Source organism: Lissotriton helveticus, chromosome 3_1 (assembly GCF_964261635.1).
Source record: "Lissotriton helveticus chromosome 3_1, aLisHel1.1, whole genome shotgun sequence".
Classification (NCBI taxonomy): domain Eukaryota; kingdom Metazoa; phylum Chordata; class Amphibia; order Caudata; family Salamandridae; genus Lissotriton; species Lissotriton helveticus.
The window spans coordinates 1,388,204,684-1,388,223,061 of record NC_136061.1 but is presented as its reverse complement, the minus strand read 5'-3'; the positions used below and the strand labels follow the sequence as shown (position 1 = coordinate 1,388,223,061).

The 18,378-nt window shown below is 43.2% G+C and overlaps 1 pseudogene; it reads left to right on the top strand.

The window, feature by feature from the left end:
• LOC144824254 (uncharacterized) overlaps positions 1 to 15,715 on the top strand; it is a 103,268-nt pseudogene extending 87,553 nt beyond the window's left edge.
• Positions 15,716 to 18,378: the final 2,663 nt, after the last annotated feature.

Genomic DNA, 18,378 nt, shown 5'->3' with positions numbered 1-18,378 from the left:
TTGGGTTCAGGGTCAGTTGTCAGTTTTTGGGTAAAGGGGTATTTTTAGGGTTCAGGGTCAGTTTTCAGTTTTTGGGTAAAGGGGTATTTTTTGGGTTCAGGGACAGTTTTCAGTTTTTGGGTAAAGGGGTATTTTTAGGGTTCAGGGTCAGTTTTCAGTTTTTGGGTAAAGGGGTATTTTTAGGGTTCAGGGTCAGTTTTCAGTTTTTGGGTAAAGGGGTATTTTTAGGGTTCAGGGTCAGTTTTTAGTTCTTGGGTAAAGGGGTATTTTTTGGGTTCAGGGTCAGTTTTCAGTTTTTGGGTAAAGGGGTATTTTTAGGGTTCAGGGTCAGTTTTGGGTTTTTGGGTGAAGGGGTATTTTTAGGGTTCAGGGTCAGTTTTGGGTTTTTTGGTAAAAGGGTATTTTTAGGGTTCAGGGTCAGTTTTGGGTTTTTGGGTAAAGGGGTATTTTTAGGGTTCAGGGTTAGTTTTGGGTTTTTGGGTAAAGGGGTATTTTTAGGGTTCAGGGTCAGTTTTGGGTTTTTGGGGTACAGGCGTACAGGGTAAAAATAAAATAAATTTATATTTAAATTAAATCAATTAAATGAAATTAAAAAAAATAAAATTACATTAAATTATTACGTTTTTAATTTATTTTAAATGTATATGTATTAGTTTTAATTTTTTAATTATGTTTTAATGTTTTTATTTAATATTTGTAAAATTATATGTATTTTAAAATTATTTTTACATTATTATTTATACATTTAAAAAAACGATATTTTTAATTTCGATATTTTTGTACTACGATATTATTTTTTCGATATTTTTGTACTTACCTTTATGAAGATATGACTCCGATATTTTTGATTTCGATATTTTTGTGTCGATATTTTTGTATGTAGATATTCTGTCTCTCGATATTATGTCAGACATTCGGCTACTCATATCTCTGCCTGCCATAGGAGTGCAGAGAGAGACACACAGAGGCAGGTGCGTAGCTTCAAGGGGGTGGGGTGCTTGGGGTGTTACACCCCCCTGACAAAATCATTTTTTAATAAACAGTTGGGTACAGATGCTTTCAGTCGAGTATTGTGAGATGTCAATCGGATTTCAGCAGGAATTTTTACATACACACACTCTCTCGCACTTTGTTTTGAAAGTCCTCAAAAATATTTGTTATTATTTTACAAAATGTTGTGTTTTTGCTCTTGGTACTCCTACCAATCCCCATTCCACTCCCTTTCCACAGCCCCTTAGGCCCTTCTCATGCACCTTGCTTGTTGTATAATGTATTAGAACATTATATGGCAGCGTGATTGTCATAAAATCTGAAGCTCATCCCTCCTCCCTCCACACAATCTTACTGTCCAAGCTACGCCCCTGAGGAAAGGCAAAGGTGTAACACCACCCTATAGCCCCTGAGCTGAGGCCTGTGCTTGCTGTTCACTTAGACCAGGATTGTTAAGTATGTAAGACACGTTTTCAGGGATATAGGGCGCAAGTTGCTTACCAAACTTACTCTACGAGGATGGGCTAGAGGATGGGCTAGAGGGCGTCTCCTTTGCTGTCAATAGCCTGCAATGGAAATTGATCCCCCTCTACGAGGTGCCCAATTCCCACCAGCCGAAAAATTGTGTGTCATCAATAGAATACCTTTCCCTTTCTCCTCTGCATCCCTCACTTTCACATGCCTGAGCATGGCCGCTGGCCTAGTGAAGAGCAATGGAAACCAAGCGCTGTCAGGGGTTTCAGCATGTATGAGTGACCCCAGACCAGGAAATGAGGCTGGCATAGAGGGTTGGTGACCCTACGCCCTTGTGCAATGGGTACCAGTGTCTCCTCACTGATTCCTTTCCAAGATTGCGTGCATGCTGAAAATGTTTTTTTTTCTTGCAGTTGTTATGTTGTAGGCAGAGGAGAGGGACTAGAACAATGTTCATTCCTCTGTTGCATGATGTGGCCTCACATTGTGATGCACTGCGGAAAGTAGTAGCGAATTGTAGCATTTGCATAACATAAATTAAAAGATCGTTAAAATGCAGTATTGAGCCTCTAAATTTCACAGCCATCTTTATTTTAAAGCTATGACAACTCCAAAGACAGTTTCTAAACATGAATTCTAAAGCCAAGATGCAACTACATTTGGTTCGAGTTTTTGATTAACCGTGTACAGGATTGTAATTTAATTATCAAATAGAGAAAGAACACATATTAGCATGCCTGACATGAGCTGAATGCACTCATTCATAGTTGTCAAGTGGCCCCTGTAAAAGGCGCAGCCTTCCGACAGCCTTTTTTGTAAAATGGGTGCTCATTCTGAGACTCGTTTACATCTTTACCCCATAAGCATGGGACTAAAATTCCATTTTACGTAGTCATTTTGGATTTAAAAACCAGGGTCTGACGCAGCACCACTTCACTTGCCAGCAGTATACGCCTCTCCCTCCTCACAGCTGCCTGTTTTGCACCTTTTGGGAGGCAGCTTTACTTTTCTTCTGCCCTCTCACCAGCTTGTTTTTGTAAGGAAGGCTAGCCTCTCTGTTGCCCCTGCTTTTATTGTTTTGTGAAAAAGGCTCGCGCTACTGCTTCCTTCCAGTGCTGCACCAGCTAAGTGTGGGATTCTTGTGCAGCTGCTACTCGTGGGTTTCTTGTTTAGTGCGCCACAACCTCCAAGGCTGTGCTTGTTTTGTTAAGCATGTTTCCACTGCTGGTTCGTGTGCTGTGCCTGTAGTGGTAGAATGACTGCTCAATTTGTCACTAGCGGTATTCATGTGCAGCGCAAGAGTGGATTTCAGAGCTGATGCCCATGCTGTGCCTTTTATGGGGTTGACAAGCGCGCGCCAGTGCTGTGTGCGCGCGTGCTGCGTGTGTGAAGGAAACGTTCGTTAACAGCTGCCGCGCATTCTGTCTCGAGCCGGGGACTAGGCTTGAAGTGCTGCTGCGTGTGGTGTTCCTGTTAAGTGTGAATACATCTGTGTCAAGAAGAAAATGTAGACATAAGGACGCTTCAAATGTAAGTAGTTAGGTTAAGATGTAAAGAAGGGCGTCCTCGCGTGAATAAGCTCAGCCTCAATGACGCAGCAATGCAGCTTTCCAATTTTATTAAAGAACGGAGGCTCCTATTATGCCTTATTTTCTTGCTTTATTCTCAATAGCAGCAAGATAAGCAACAACTACAAATACCCAGAAGGCACAGCAGAAGAACTACTGGCCAATGGGATTAGAGAAAACAAACAATGAACCAATCATGACGAGGATAGTATATATGGCTAGCTCTGACCACACAAAGTCCTCTTTTCTTGATGCTACGCAGTCAGATAAGTCGCATTTACTGTTTCTCTATTGTTTTTTGATTGTATTTTGGCATTGTTGTATTGGTTATTGCTTATTTAATTAACATATTATCTTATCGTATCTCGAGCGCGTTCGCTCTCATTTTCCATCGCTCCGGTCCCGTTTTCGGGCCCGTTTCCCTCCTCGAGCGCTGCAGCGTTTGGTTTGTACCGCTGCGTTCGCTTCCCGCTACTTTCTCCTCACCGGCTGCCTTCCCGAGTGTGTGTTCTGTGGCTTCCTGCGGCTCGTCTGCCTCCTGGTTTCTGCTACAAGCGGTGCCCGCCCCCAAGGGAGTGTCTCCCTGACATTCCGGCCCGTATACGCCCCTTTTGTTTCCCTGGTGCTTCGTAACCCTTCCGCTCCGTTTTATCTGTCATGGGGAGATTCCAAGCTCACAAGAGTTGGACTACGAGGAAAGCGCAGCTTTCAAGACTGACCTCAGTCAGTTTATCAATCATTCAGTGGAGACTGCTGTCGAGGCTTCCATGAACCGTGTTTCCAAGCACATGGAGAATTCCCTCATGAGCCTCATGACCAAAGCTTTGGCCCATTCTGCGGGGGAAAGCAGAAAGCGTAAAGTGGTTCCTTCCACTCCTCTTTCAAAAAATGTGTCACTGTTGGGTCGCGAGTCCTCCTCGCATTTGACTGAGGACGTGGTTCCTCCCGGGCCTCCTACAAAGGAGGGGTTTAAGGTTACTTTGTCTAAAAGTAAATCCAAGGCAAAACATGTGGAAGTTCCTAACAAGCTGGTCATTGACGCTATTCCTGACACGGATGATGACGATGATATGGGTGACACTGATGATTTGACAGATTTCTTTCAATTGGTTGACCCTCCTTCTCCCAAAAAAGCTAGGTTGGATGCTTTTGCGTCTCAGCCCGTGCTAGACACGGAGGGCAATCCTATGTTTGATCCCTCTACTATCAGACATCCTAATTCTACAGAGTGGTTCCCCACTCCTCATGTGGGTGAATACATATCATCTAAATTACGTCTTCCCTTGGACAAGTCCGTTCGGGCAAAACTTAAATCTGAGTGTCCCAAACCTTCCCTTCCTTGTCATGTTACCGTTACTCCCACCATTGATCAACCTCTCCCCACTTTCTTTTCGAAATTTGGCAAAGATCCACGCAAGGGTGTGGATAACGCTTGGTCCACTTGCCAAGACAAGCTGTTAGACGTGGTGGGTCCTTTGGCCCGGGTCTTGGATATGGCGGAGACAGCCCGCTTGGAAGGGTCGGACCTTGATCCTGAAGAAATTTCTTTATGGCTCCAGAGATCCTTTTGCCTTTTAGGTAATGCAAATGCAGCGATTATTCATGAACGCCGTAAGGGCCTGTTAATCAAATTGGACCCAAAGTTGGCTAATTTGGCTTCCCAGGATCCTGGTGTCAAGGCTGACGGACTTTTGTTTGGCGATTCCCTCGTCAAAGATCTCAGCTGATACGTATCCACTTTTGCTTCGTTGGACAAAGCCCAATTTTCCATCAAAAAAGTGTTTGCCCCCCGGGTTTTTGGCAGGGCCCGCAGAGGCAGGAACCGCTCTTCCGGCCGCGTTATCAGAACCAAGGTTCCAGAGGTGCAGCCAATTCCGGCTATGAGGAGTTCAAGCCACAGTTCTATCCCCAACGTGGTCGCGGCTTCCGCGGCCGAGGACAGAAAGGCCAGGCTTCCAACAACCGCAACGTCAGCAACCAAGGTGAGCCCTTCCCCTCCAATCGGAGGTCGTCTTGCTCTCTTTCTTCACAGGTGGCGCACACTCACAGCAGACCCCTGGGTCCTCAATTCTGTCCAAGGCTATCTCATAGAGTTCTATGCTCAACCTTCCCAGTCTATTTTTCCTCCTCCTTTGTTTTTTTCCGCAGACGTCGCTCTGCTCGTCTCTCAGGAAATTCAAACCCTCCTTCACAAACAAGCTATCCTTGTCGCTCCCTACTACCCCTCGGGCTTCCTAAGCTCTCTCTTTTTGGTTCGCAAAAAGAACAAGAAACTTCGTCCAGTCATCAACCTCAAGTGGTTCAATCAGTTTGTGGTTTACCGCCACTTCAAAATGGAGGCCATTCTCCATCTCAGAGATACCTTACGCCAATTCGATTGGATGGTCAGACTCGATCTTCAAGATGCCTATCGCTCAATTCCTATTCACGAATCTCACACAAAATATCTACAATTTCAGTGGTCAGGTGTCACCTACCGTTTTTGTTCGCTTCCTTTCGGACTTTCTTCCGCTCCTTGGTGCTTCACCAAGGTGATGCGGCCTGTGGTCTCTTACCTGCGTTCCCTAGGTATTCGTCTCATCATTTATCTGGACGATATCTTGATCATGCACACAGACAAGCAGACTCTTCTCTCTCATCTCGATGTCGCTCAGTCTCTCCTCCTCGAACTGGGTTTCCTCATCAATTCCGAGAAATCTATGTTAGTCCCGTCTCAGAGTGTAGAGTTTCTAGGCTTCCGTGTGGACTCTTCCACCGCTTCTCTTTACCTTCCGAAAACCAAGGTCTCGGCCATTCGATCAGAGTTATGTCAAATTCTTCGTCTCTCCGAAGTGTCTCTGCACTCTCTTGCAAGAGTCGTGGGCCTTCTGTCGGCCTCCATTCAAGCCATCTTTCCCGGGACTCTTCATTATCGAGCCCTACAACGCTTAAAGATAAGACATCTGCGCCAAGGATTGGCGTACTCCGATCTCATTCAATTAGACCTAGAGTCCCGTCTCGAGCTACAATGGTGGATAGACCATTTAGATGCGTGGAACGGGAGAATGATCTTCGCGACGGCCCCAGATCTTGTATTAGAATCAGATACCAGTCTGTCGGGTTGGGGCACCCGATGTGGTTCAATCTCGACTGGAGGTACATGGTCTCCAGAGGAGTCGTCATTGCACATCAATTGTTTAGAGATGCTGGCAGGCTCCTTTGCAATCCCCAGTCTAGCAAAAAACAAGGCAAGTTGTTCTATTCTCCGTCGGATGGACAATGTTTCTGCGGTCCGCTACATAAACCATCTAGGTGGCACAAAGTCAAAGCCTCTCGCGGAGCTAGCAAAGAGCCTTTGGGAATTCAGTCTTCAACACAAGCTGCCTCTTCGAGCAGAATATCTTCCAGGCAGTCTCAATGCCATAGCAGATTGGCACTCTCGTTACCTTCGAGATTCAAGCGACTGGAAGCTGCTTCACTACGTCTTTCTTTCTCTCTCCCAAAAATGGGGTCCCTTTTCTATCGATCTTTTTGCTTCCCGTCTCAATTCCCAACTCCCCGTTTTCTTCAGTTGGAGGCCAGATCCCCTCGCTCTGGCAACGGATGCCTTTCTACAGGACTGGTCCTTGCATCTCAACTATGCGTTTCCTCCATTTCTGATGATCAACAGGGTTCTGGCCCAGGTGCGTCGCCAGTCGACATCCTTAGTTCTCCTGGCACCTTTCTGGCAATCTCAAATCTGGTTCCCTTCCCTCCTGGAGCTGGCAGTGGATTTTCCGGTGATTCTTCCCTTCTGCGAGGACCTCCTGCTGGATCCTCAGGGCCTTCCCCACGCCATGATTCTGGACCGATCTCTGGTTCTGTCAGCATGGAAAATTTCCGGACTTCCTCTTCTGACGTCATCATTTCACAAGAGGCTTCACTCTTTATCAGCAGAGCTTGGGCCCCTGGTACATCCAGAGCCTACAAGTCAGCTTGGACTTTATGGGCAAGCTGGTGTTTGGAACGGTCTGTCGATCCCTTTTCAGCCCCTCTAAGATTCGTAGTTAATTTCTTAGCTTCTGAGGCCAGTGCGGGTAAATCTTATCGTACTGTGAATCTGTACAGATCTGCTATTTCTCTGAATCATTGTCCCATTGACAACAGCCAGTTGGTTCCCACCCTTTGGTGTGTTGTCTTCTTCGTGGAGTTCGATTCTCAAACCCTCCATTGGCTAAGTATTCCTTTTTATGGGATGTTAATTTGGTGTTCAAATTGTTTATCTCATGGCCTGATAATGATGCTCTCTCTCTCAAGATGCTTTCAGCCAAACTTACCATGTTATTATGTTTAATTTCAATCAAATGTGTCTCTGATGTCAAGGCTTTGGATTTGTCTTCCAGACAATTTTCGCCTTCTGGTGTTTTGTTTCAGGTTCACAGGCGTACCAAAACTAATTTGAAATCTGTGTTTTATCCCTATTTTCCTGCTCAGCCTCGGCTCTGTGTTGGACAATGTCTCAAAAGTTACGAACAGAAAACTGCTGATATCAGGTCTTCCTCTCATTCGCAATTGCTCATTTCTTTTCGCAAACCCCATCATCCTGTGTCCTCTGCCACTCTAGCCCGTTGGGTGAGGTGGATTATGTCCCTCGCGGGCATTGACATTTCTGCTTTTGGTGCTCACTCCGCTAGGGGTGCTATGGCCTCTAAAGCCTTTTGGGCAGGCTCTCGTTTGGAGGCTATCCTGAAATCAGCAGACTGGTCAAATGATACTGTTTTCAAAACATTTTATTGTAAACCTGTTGTTACTGCTTCTTCTTTGGTGATTGATATGCTTTGAACAAGCATAATAGGAGCCTCCATTCTTGACATAAAATGTAGATTTTCCTAGTTATTATGACGGAAAGTCTTAATTTTATTAAAGACACGGAGGCGAGTATTATCCCGCCGCTACTTTACTAATTATGTCTGTTTTTCCCACCCTTAGGAACTCCGGCTTTACCACCAGCCTCCAATTAAATCTGCGTCTGCTCCTGTGGATGGGCTTCCTTCATCTGGTTCTTCATCTCGTTGCAGTTGGACGTTCCTCCAGCTTTATCCTGCAGTCCTGGTTTTCCTTCAGGATTTTCTGGCTTGGATTACGACTTTTTGCATTTTATTGTCTATTTTTCCTTTGTTTATGCATTCTCATTGACTTCTCGCACAAGAAAAGAGGACTTTGTGTGGTCAGAGCTAGCCATATATACTATCCTCGTCATGATTGGTTCATTGTTTGTTTTCTCTAATCCCATTGGCCAGTAGTTCTTCTGCTGTGCCTTCTGGGTATTTGTAGTTGTTGCTTATCTTGCTGCTATTGAGAATAAAGCAAGAAAAGAAGGCATAATACTCGCCTCCGTGTCTTTAATAAAATTAAGACTTTCCGTCATAATAACTAGGAAAATCTACATTACACTCCAAGATCTAGAATCTTGGCTTTACTACAACATGCCCTGCCTTTGCCCATATTTAACCTGGTTGGTGTAAAGAAACCATGCACTGCTGTGGCTGGTGCTGTACCCATTATCTATGAGTTAGAAATTTGCACTCCTGCACACACTGTCACTGTGTGCGCATGCGCGTGCGTTTCTGCAGATAGCACTTCAGTTGCTTATGCAGTACCTGAAGTGGACTAGAGTGAAGCTTGCACTGCTGCTGCCTGTGCTTCACGTGGTTCCTGGGAAATATGCGTTATTGCTGTCATTGCTATCGCAACCTGTTTGAAGTGTGGGAGTGATGTCTTTGCCACCCTCCCTCCAACTCGGGGCAGAGGAGCTAGGGCCTGAATGGGAGAAGAGGACTCATCATGGTAATAAGGAAAGACAAAGATAGGAAGAGATTGGGGCAAGTGAAGGGACAAGAAGATGAACAGTTGGGGGTTGGAAAGGATTAAAGGTTCAAAAAAGAAAAAAGAAAAGAAAGAGGAGAAAGAATGTGTGAGAGGTAAAAGTGAAAGAGAGAACAAAATACAAAAAGGAAGAAAGCTATGAGGTTACTGGGATGGTTTAAGTGGTGGACAAAGTGAGCGATTGGCCACGGCTCCTGTACCTCACTTATCTCTTGGTCTATCATCTCTTTCGCCATACAATGCTCACCTTCTTTAACTCTCTCTATTTCTCAGGCCACCTCTCAGTAATTTACTCTTACCTCCTGCTATCTTCAATGCCCCTCTGTTTACCTGTTACCCCGCTCTTCATAACACACCTTTCCCTACTTCTCAGTCTCTGTATTTTTGATTCTAACCTCTCTCTACTTAACAAATCAGTACATTCCCAGCTTCCTCTCTGCCTCCCTCTCTATTCATCAACTCTCGCAAGCTCATCACTCACGAGGGATTGATTTAGCTGAAAATAGGTTAAACATTTAAAAGTGTCCCAAACAGGGGGCCACAAAATATGTCTTTCTCGGGGACCCAAAAATCCTTAAGTTGACAGTGTGAGGGTAGGATGACAGAGAGGAGAGTAGAAGAAGAAAAAACAGAAACATTGGTAGATAAAACAAAACGATGTAACAGCAAGGGCAAAAGAGAAAATAATCAGACAGATAAAGGACAACTAGAAAAGAAGTAACAAAGATAGGTGAGAGAAAAGGAAGTGAGGGCCTTTAACAGGGGCCTGTGGATGCCACCACACTAGATGTGTTATTGTTCTATAAAATGTGAACTACAAGCAGTGGCTCCTCCTCAATGGCAAAGGAGCGTCACCCCAATTACAGTACAAGAAATAAAAAAAATTGTATAGTTTTATTTTTCTCTGACAGCCGATGCTGCCAAATCAAGGGCGGGCCGGGCATCCTGAATGACAGGCAGCAGAGGGGCAAGGAGTTGTTGGGCCCTGAGAGTGCGCATGATGGTTTGCCCGGCCGTCTAAGGCCGGCCGCACTGCCATGCGCACTTTGATTTCTTCAACCCTGCTGGGTGGATACACGGGAAAGGCTACCAGTCGCTTACTGAGCGCTTAACCAGGCTGCTCAGACCAATGCTGGCGCTGCTGTCGTGCTGAGAACAGTGCCTGGATTGGGTGGGAGTGCCCATGGACTTTCTCATACTTCTTCACTGAGATGGCTGGCAGTGTGAGATAAGTGTTTTTATGGAACTATAGGCCTAGGATAATGGAAATAAAAAGGAAATAAACCCAGTTTTTAATCAAGATGTGAAGATAGTGACAATGACAGTTTAGTCTACAATTCTTATTAAACAGACTTCATCAGTGCTACCCTCTAAAGACCCTTTTCTTAATGGCTGTATTAATTTACCTTTACTTGAGATTAGATACATATAGTCAGCAGCTTAACTCCCAGTTTGTAAAAACAACAGCCAAAATAGCTTTTGGTATACAATGCTCTCACTCTTACTGAGAAGCATGTTGGTCTCTTGGAAGTGAATTCATTGAAATTAATATTTGTATTGTAGGATGAGTTGCAGTAATGAATTCGTTGAACATCGAGGATAAGATTCGGGGAGCAAGATGAGTGACTGAGGGGGTGACCTCAGCATTCGGTGGTTGTTTGGTACGCCACTAGCTGCAACATCAGCAAGGTAGGAGTGATGCAGCGCTTCTCCGGAAATAATTTCTAAATCCATTTCACCTTTCTCTGAAGTATAACTTCTAACATATTCTCATCAGTGGGGCCCATAACACTGCAAATCACTCATAAACACTTACACTCTACTTCATGGATGCAATTCAAAGGAAAAGCTGCTGTATCATAGTGGAGTATCTAAAACTAAAATTTAATATTTATACTATTTACACCTGCAGTTTAGATGCGTTTACCATGATTTTCATTAAATACGACATTTTATTTAGACACACCACTACTGAGATCAATGGATCTGCTAGTAAAAAATAAGGCATAGGAAAACTCAAGACCAGCTTAATTCTCCATTTATCTAATTTTTATTAAGAGCAAAATTCAGCATGTCTAAGATTATTCACCTCATTTATTTCTTTATTTCAAAAAGACAACATTTAAAGAATAAGGGTTTAAAGTCAAGAAAGCTAGATTCAATTATTTAAGAAACTTCAAGTTAGACATTTTCATTTTATTTTATAAAGCAAGAATTAGCAACAGACAGATAGTTCCCAAATAATCACTTATTCTCCTAACATCCCTGGCTAAGCTCTCAGCTAAAGTGCATCTCCCTGTGAAAGGAGATTGGAAAAGTCTTACGTCTCAGGAAAATCAGCATTCCAGCAGCATCTCTGGTAGAAATCGAAGAGAAGTTTTTTTCTTCAATAAAATCAGCACTTTTTATACCTTTTTCACTAGCTCTATCTATCTAAAAGTGTAACTTTCAGCCTAAATTCGAGTTCTGATTGGACAATTTTGGGGTGGATGAACATCATCTCGTCATCATAATATTACATATTCCTTCCGTCTGCAATTTTCTAATGGGTGCTTTGTTTGGCCCAAGTCCGGCCTAGTCCTGTTCTCTACTTGCAACTTTAGCATGTATTTCCATGTTCTGTACCATTGTGCTCATCATTTTGGCAGCCATCTATACTTCCAGGCCATTATGTCCTTGAACCGTAGTTACTCCAGGCACATGCAGCTCGCATTCCGACTTTGCTCGCGCATGCATATTTCTTTTGTGACCACAATAATCGAGTGACTCCATTTTCTTTTAGGCCTCACAAGTCAAAATGGGAACTATCATAGAAACAAACACAACGAACGTTAATTTTAGAAAAATAGCCTTTCTGTTTACCTCCCCCCTTACTAAGCTTTTCCCTATTAGTAGTTACCTAGCAGATAAGCAACACTTAAGCGTAATATACTTACTTATCCCTCGGTTTCTGCCACCAATACGTAAACAAAAGCACATTTATGCTACATTCCATTATCTTAAAGCTGCTCATTAGTCTATGATATGCCAAAATCACATAATTAGTTAATTATGATTGCAACATAAGCAAAATTAGTTCCCATATGTATTTGTATAGGTGCATTTCTTATTCTAAGTTGATTAGTCACATATATCATTCCATTAGTACTAATTATGGTTAGGTTGATTCTAAAGAAATATTATAACAAGTCGCCGTATTTTCAGTTTTTATATTTTTCTATAGAAGGAATTCAGGATATGATATTTATCAATTTTTATAATAATATTTTTAATGCTTCGAGACATGAGGTTATTGTTTCTTTGGCTAATGAGTTGACGGACTTCATGAAGAAGGTAGGACGGGATTGCTCCCTAATTTGGGCGGGAGATTTTAATTTAGAACCATGTGACCACATAGCTGAAATTCAATGTGGTTACGAGGAAGAACTAGGTGGCGCTCTCGCAAATAACAATTACGGGGAAAACATCAATCTTGTTATGTTCAAACATAACTTGGAAATTACAGAAAAGATTTTACATGGTAGTACATGGGAAGATAGAGATAATATCTTTACCTTTGAAGGTGCAAGGTCATCCTCATGCATCGACCATTTTATTACTTCAATAAATTTAAGGTCCTTAATATTACAATGCTTTGTTGCTCCTGGCCTATTGAGTGACCACCACCCAGTACTGATAATTGTAAGAACTCCGCTTAGAAAACCACTACAAGCAGGCACCCGCGAAGCGGATATAAAAACACATGGGGAAAATGGGATCTCAATCAAATGGGCAGGCGTGGATCCAGAAGCATTTACAAATAGAATTTCATCAAAAATATCAAATTATATTGGCATTTGTTTGGATGATTCAACAAGTAGTCATGATATTGTTAAGGCCTTTCAACTTATCTCCGCTGTAATTTCAGATAACTTACGAAGCAAAAGCAAGACAATTATATCAAATTCCCCGAGGTGGTTTTGATAACCTTTGTTATAAACTAAATAGAGAATTAAAGTCGGCGCTTAAAATGATCCCACGCAATAAGGAGGGGATCAGTATATTACGAAAATTATATAAAGAAGCCCTTAAGCGGAGAAAAATTGAGATAAGGGAAAACGCATGGGAGTCTTTAAACAAAGCTGCCGAGCTTAAAGATTCGGTTCTTTTTTGGAAAACTCTGGATCAACCTTTCTTTAAAGAGGTGCAATCAGTAAAGATTGATACAGTAGTGGCCCCTGAGGACTGGTTAACTCATTTCGAAGCAATTTTTAACGAATCCAAACAGGGTCTTTTAAATGTTCAGGATAATGTTGTAATAACCACATATAATACTAACGTAGGGTGCATAACCCAAGATGAAATTAGAACAGCCCTTAAGAATAGCTCCAGTGGTAAGGCTGCCGGCCCTGACGGTGTCCCTATTGATGTATTTAAACACAACATGGACCTTTGCGTACCTGTTTTGTTTAAATTCTTCAACGCAACAATTGACGGACTGATACCGGCTACATGGGCGGAGAGCTTGATAGTCCCCATTTTTAACAAGCATTTGCAATGCAATAGGTCTCGCATTAAGAAAGTTTGAGCTATTGGTATTGTAAATAACACATTTTTTATTCATGTGTTGGTTTTGGAAATAGCGAAATTAATAGCTTTGTCATTTACAATGCCAATAGTTTTAACTTTTGCAAATGTGACAACTGTAGCATTTGTAATGCAATATGTGTTGTATTTACGTGACTTAGATGTATTAATATTACAAATAACAATGGCATTTTTTTGAACAATACTTAAATAAAAGCTATTGTAATTTATAATGGCAATAGCTTAAACTTTTGTAAATAACTTTTGTAAAGATTATGTTCAGTGTATTTTATTGTGACGAAAATCCAAGAACAGAAGTGAAATATTAACATCTTTTTGTGACATTTGTAATAAAGCTTGAAACATTGAGAGGACATATTTGAACCAGTTGTTGTTGAATGGTTACACAGATTGATGCTGTGGTGGCGCTGAGTGATGTTGTGGTGGTGATGAGTGGATGCCTGACGCTTGTGGATGCCTGACGCTTGTGGATGCCTGACGCTTGTGGATGGCTGACGCTTGTGGATGGCTGACGCTTGTGGATGGCTGACCCTTGTGCATGCCAGACCCTTTTTGGATGCCTGACGCTTGTGGATGTCTGATGGGTGATGCTTGTGGATGTCGGATGCTTGTGGATGTCGGATGCTTGTGGATGCCTGATGCTTGTGGATGCCTGATGCTTGTGGATGCCTGACGCTTGTGGATGCCTGACGCTTGTGGATGCCTGACGCTTGTGGATGCCTGACGCTTGTGGATGCCTGACGCTTGTGGATGCCCGATGCTTGTGGATGCCCGACGCTTGTGGATGCCTGACGCTTGTGGATGCCTGACGCTTGTGGATGCCTGTTGCTTGTGGATGCCTGTTGCTTGTGGATGCCTGTTGCTTGTGGATGCCTGATGCTTGTGGATGCCTGACGCTTGTGGATGTCTGACGTTTGTGAATGCTTGACTCTTGTGAATGCTTGACGCTTGTGGATGTCTGATGCTTGTGGATGTCTGATGCTTGTGGATGTCTGACGCTTGTGGACGCATGATGCTTGTGGATGTCTGATGCTCCTGGTTGTCTGATGTCTGATGCTTGTGGATGTCTGATGCTTGTGGATGCCTGACGCTTGTGGATGCCTGACGCTTGTGGATGTCTGACGCTTGTGGATGTCTGACGCTTGTGGATGTCTGACGCTTGTGGATGTCTGACGCTTGTGGATGTCCGACGCTTGTGGATGTCTGACGCTTGTGGATGACCGACACTTGTGGCTGTCTGACGCTTGTGGATGTCTGACGCTTGTGGATGTCTGACGCTTGTGGATGTCTGACGCTTGTGGATGTCTGATGTTTGTGGATGTCTGACGTTTGTGGATGTCTGACGTTTGTGGATGTCTGATGCTTTTGGATGCCTGACGCTTGTGGACGCCCCACCACCAATCGCACAAGATCAAGGCAACTGAGACACAGGCATTGGCCAACTAAGTAAGAGGCCTGGTGGCTAAAGTAATTGATGTAGGCAAACAATTACACCAACTGCTTAATTTTACCTGCCTTGTAGAACCAGAGCTCAAAATGTATCATACGTAAGTAGTGCACACAAATGAGAGAGATGCTTCCAGGATGGAAAAAAAAGCAGAAAGTGCAAACTTTGAATCCATTCCAGCAGCAGCGAGTAAAAGCAGATTGCAGTTTCCTGTTGCGGATTTGTAAAAGAAAACACAAACTTTTATTTGACACTTCTGATGTTGCTGTAATTGAGCTGCAGTTGGCATCTGTAGTTTCCAATGCTCAAGATAATTCACAAACAAGGCAGTAGCCCAAGACAGAAAAATGGCACCAAAAAATCAGGCTTCAAATTAAAACATTAAAAGAAAGGAACAGCAATTTGCTGGAAAGATGTTAACCCATTTCACTACATTTAAATCACCCTAGGCTTACTCGCCTCACTCACCCTGTAGGGCAGAGATCTTCAAACTGTGTGGAGGGCCCCACTGGGAGGCCGTGGCTGCATTCCTAGGGGGTGCAGATGGCTCAACAAGTTTCCAGGCTGGCTTCATTTACATGCAGTCCTTTAATGGGTAAAAACACATACACTCTTGTAATGTTAAAGAATGTATTTCCATCCCAGTAGCTCAACTTGCAATTATTATTCGTTGAAGGTTTCTGTATTATTTTATATGCAGGAAACTGAAAGTGGAAAAACAACTTCCTTTTAGCCACTTGGTGGCAAAAAAGAGCAAATTATTCTTTAAGTGTTTTGTTTTTCACTTTCAGGTAACTGCATGTAAAATAATGGAGACAACTTAAACGAAAAATTAATGCAGATTAAGCTAATAAAACAGAAGTACATTGTTTACGTTCTGACATTTCATTTGGGTAATGTGACCACTGCAGATGCGAGTTATAGCGTGTATTTATAGCGTTACAAGGTCCGAGCCTGAAGTAGGAAATACTGTTAATATGCAAGTCATTATTTAAAATAAACAATACCCGGTGAGCAAACATTGTGTGAACCTAGTTTCCTCTAATGGCGACGTAGCTCTGCTATCTGAGCTTTCCAGTTCCAGCAGGACAGCTCAGTCTAGTGATCACCTGAAGTGACCACAAGGGAGTCGATGTTATTTGCGTGCTTAGTGCCCACAGAGTTGCTCGTTAGCTAGCCTTTCATGAAATTTGGAAGTGCTTGGGAGCGACAGCCTTTGAAGTGCGTGAGGCAGGATCCCGTGCAGCGTCTCTAGTGATCATTATCAGCCAAGCTTTAAAGGGAGAGGTGCTGCCAATAACATCCTTCTTTGGAGCAGCTGATGGTAGACCTAGAAGGAAACGTGCGGGTTTGAAAGGGCGTGGGGCAGTGATGTCATATACTCTTAGTTCGATTTCCAAGAGAGAATAAACACATGCCGCCTTTTTTGCTCCTTTGCACCAGTTAAATGCTAAAAGGGGATAATTCACGACGGCGGATCCTTAATGTGGCGCGTGAGCTGAGAATGCACTCCGTGTAAAATCAAGCGCAGGGTCCTTCCAAAAATAGCTCGTTCTCTGCAAGAGGAAAGACGTTCTAAAATAACTTTCATCAACCGCAGTGCATCTACGAAAAAAAATCCCACAAACAATTTACTATGTAAATGTAAGGTGTTTTTAAAACAGCACGTAAAAATTGAGAAGAACAGTTTGTTAAATTGGGTCATGCAAAATCTGCGCCGGAGTTGAGGGTACAGTATTATAGGTCAATGTGACCAGCAGAACACGCCATTAGTAAAGAACGTTTATGATTTGCGCTTGGTTAGCAGGTCAATATCACTGTTTACTTGATAAAATGCCATCTCTTCTCCGAAGATGTGAGGAGAGGAGAGTTGTACTCGGTGTGCGTCCGCGAGAGTAAAAGTAATGGCCAGTGATGCGGAGGAAAAGATAACAAAAGGCAGATGGCGCTGTAGCAGGTCGACATCACTGTTTACTTGATAAAATGCCATCCCTTCTCCGAAGATGTGAGAAGAGGAGAGTTGTACTGTGTGCTCATCTGCAAAAGTTAAGAAGATTAAAAGTGTAAGCAGCGCTGTGGCTGCAGCGAGGAGAGGGCCGAAATAAAAACAAGTGAGAAAAAGCCTTTGATGTGTGAAAGCCTTTGATGTGCGAGCGAGTGAGCAAATGGTGGGGGCCAGTGGGAGAGGTGAGGGGGGAGTCACGGGGAGATTAGCAAGCAGCCGTGAAGTGCAGGCGGGGGGCGGGGAGCAGAGCCTTTGAAGAGCCAGTCAGTGAAAGGCTGATAGGCAGAATAGGCAGAAGCTCGTGCACGAGGCGTGCACTTTCGAAAATCCGGATCGTAAAAGTCAGCTTTGTGGATGGACGGCATTAGGTCTCTCTCTTCGCGAGACCTAAAAAGGGTGACCCAAGTTGTGCGAGTTGCTATCGCCCAATATCCTTACTTGATGCAACGTCTAAAGTCATGGGACGTATATTGTTGGCCAGGTTAGAGCAATGGTCAATTGAAAACAATATATTATCAAAGGCACAGTATGGCTTCAGACGGGGCGTTGGTACAATTGAGCAGTGCCCGAACTTGGATCTAATAATAGGAAAATATACCCTTGCGAGGGAGGATCCCTTCATCTCTGCTTTGTGGATTTATCAAGCGCTTTTGACTTGGTGAACCATTCAAAGCTATGGGAGACATTAAGGGGAATGGGCGCCCCGGACGATATTGTTAGTTTCCTATCACAGATTTACGCTCGGTTATCTGCAAGGATATGATATGGAACATATGGGGAAAGCACAAAGCACTTTAAAATTACCCGTGGAGTAAGACAGGGCTATACTCTTGCCCCCCTATTGTTTTCACTTTATATAAATGAGGTTGACACTTTATTACAGAATAGTGGGGTAGATGTCCCAATGATTGGTAAGCGGGCAACACCCCTATTATTGTACACCGACGATGCCGTCTTGATTTCTAGGATGCCAAATGGCTTACAGACCCTGATGGATAATTTTAATAGTTTTATGACGGAGAAACATTTGAAAATTAATCTAAGTAAGACGTTGGTAATGTCCTGTGGTAAAAAGAATATTAAAACGAAATCCCATTTTATCAACGGGACACAGATAGAGAGAACCTTTATGTTGTCTTACTTGGGGATCCTTTTTAATAGTAAGGGAAATTGGAATAAGCATATAACCCTAAGCAAGTTGAAATTTGTGAAAACGGTGGAGGCCATTTTTAGATTCTCCCCAAAAATTGGTAATAAACCTGTTCGGGAGATTCTTAAATTGTACGGAGCAATGTGTATTCCAGGGAGTTGTTACGGGGGGCCCTTTGGGGTCAGATTGATACTTCTCCATTACAAACTCTTGAAAACAACTTCCCAAGACGCTTGCTAGCTGTCACTGGTGACACACCCTCTATTATTGTGCACAGGGAAACTGGATCTCCGTATATATGTGATTTAATTAG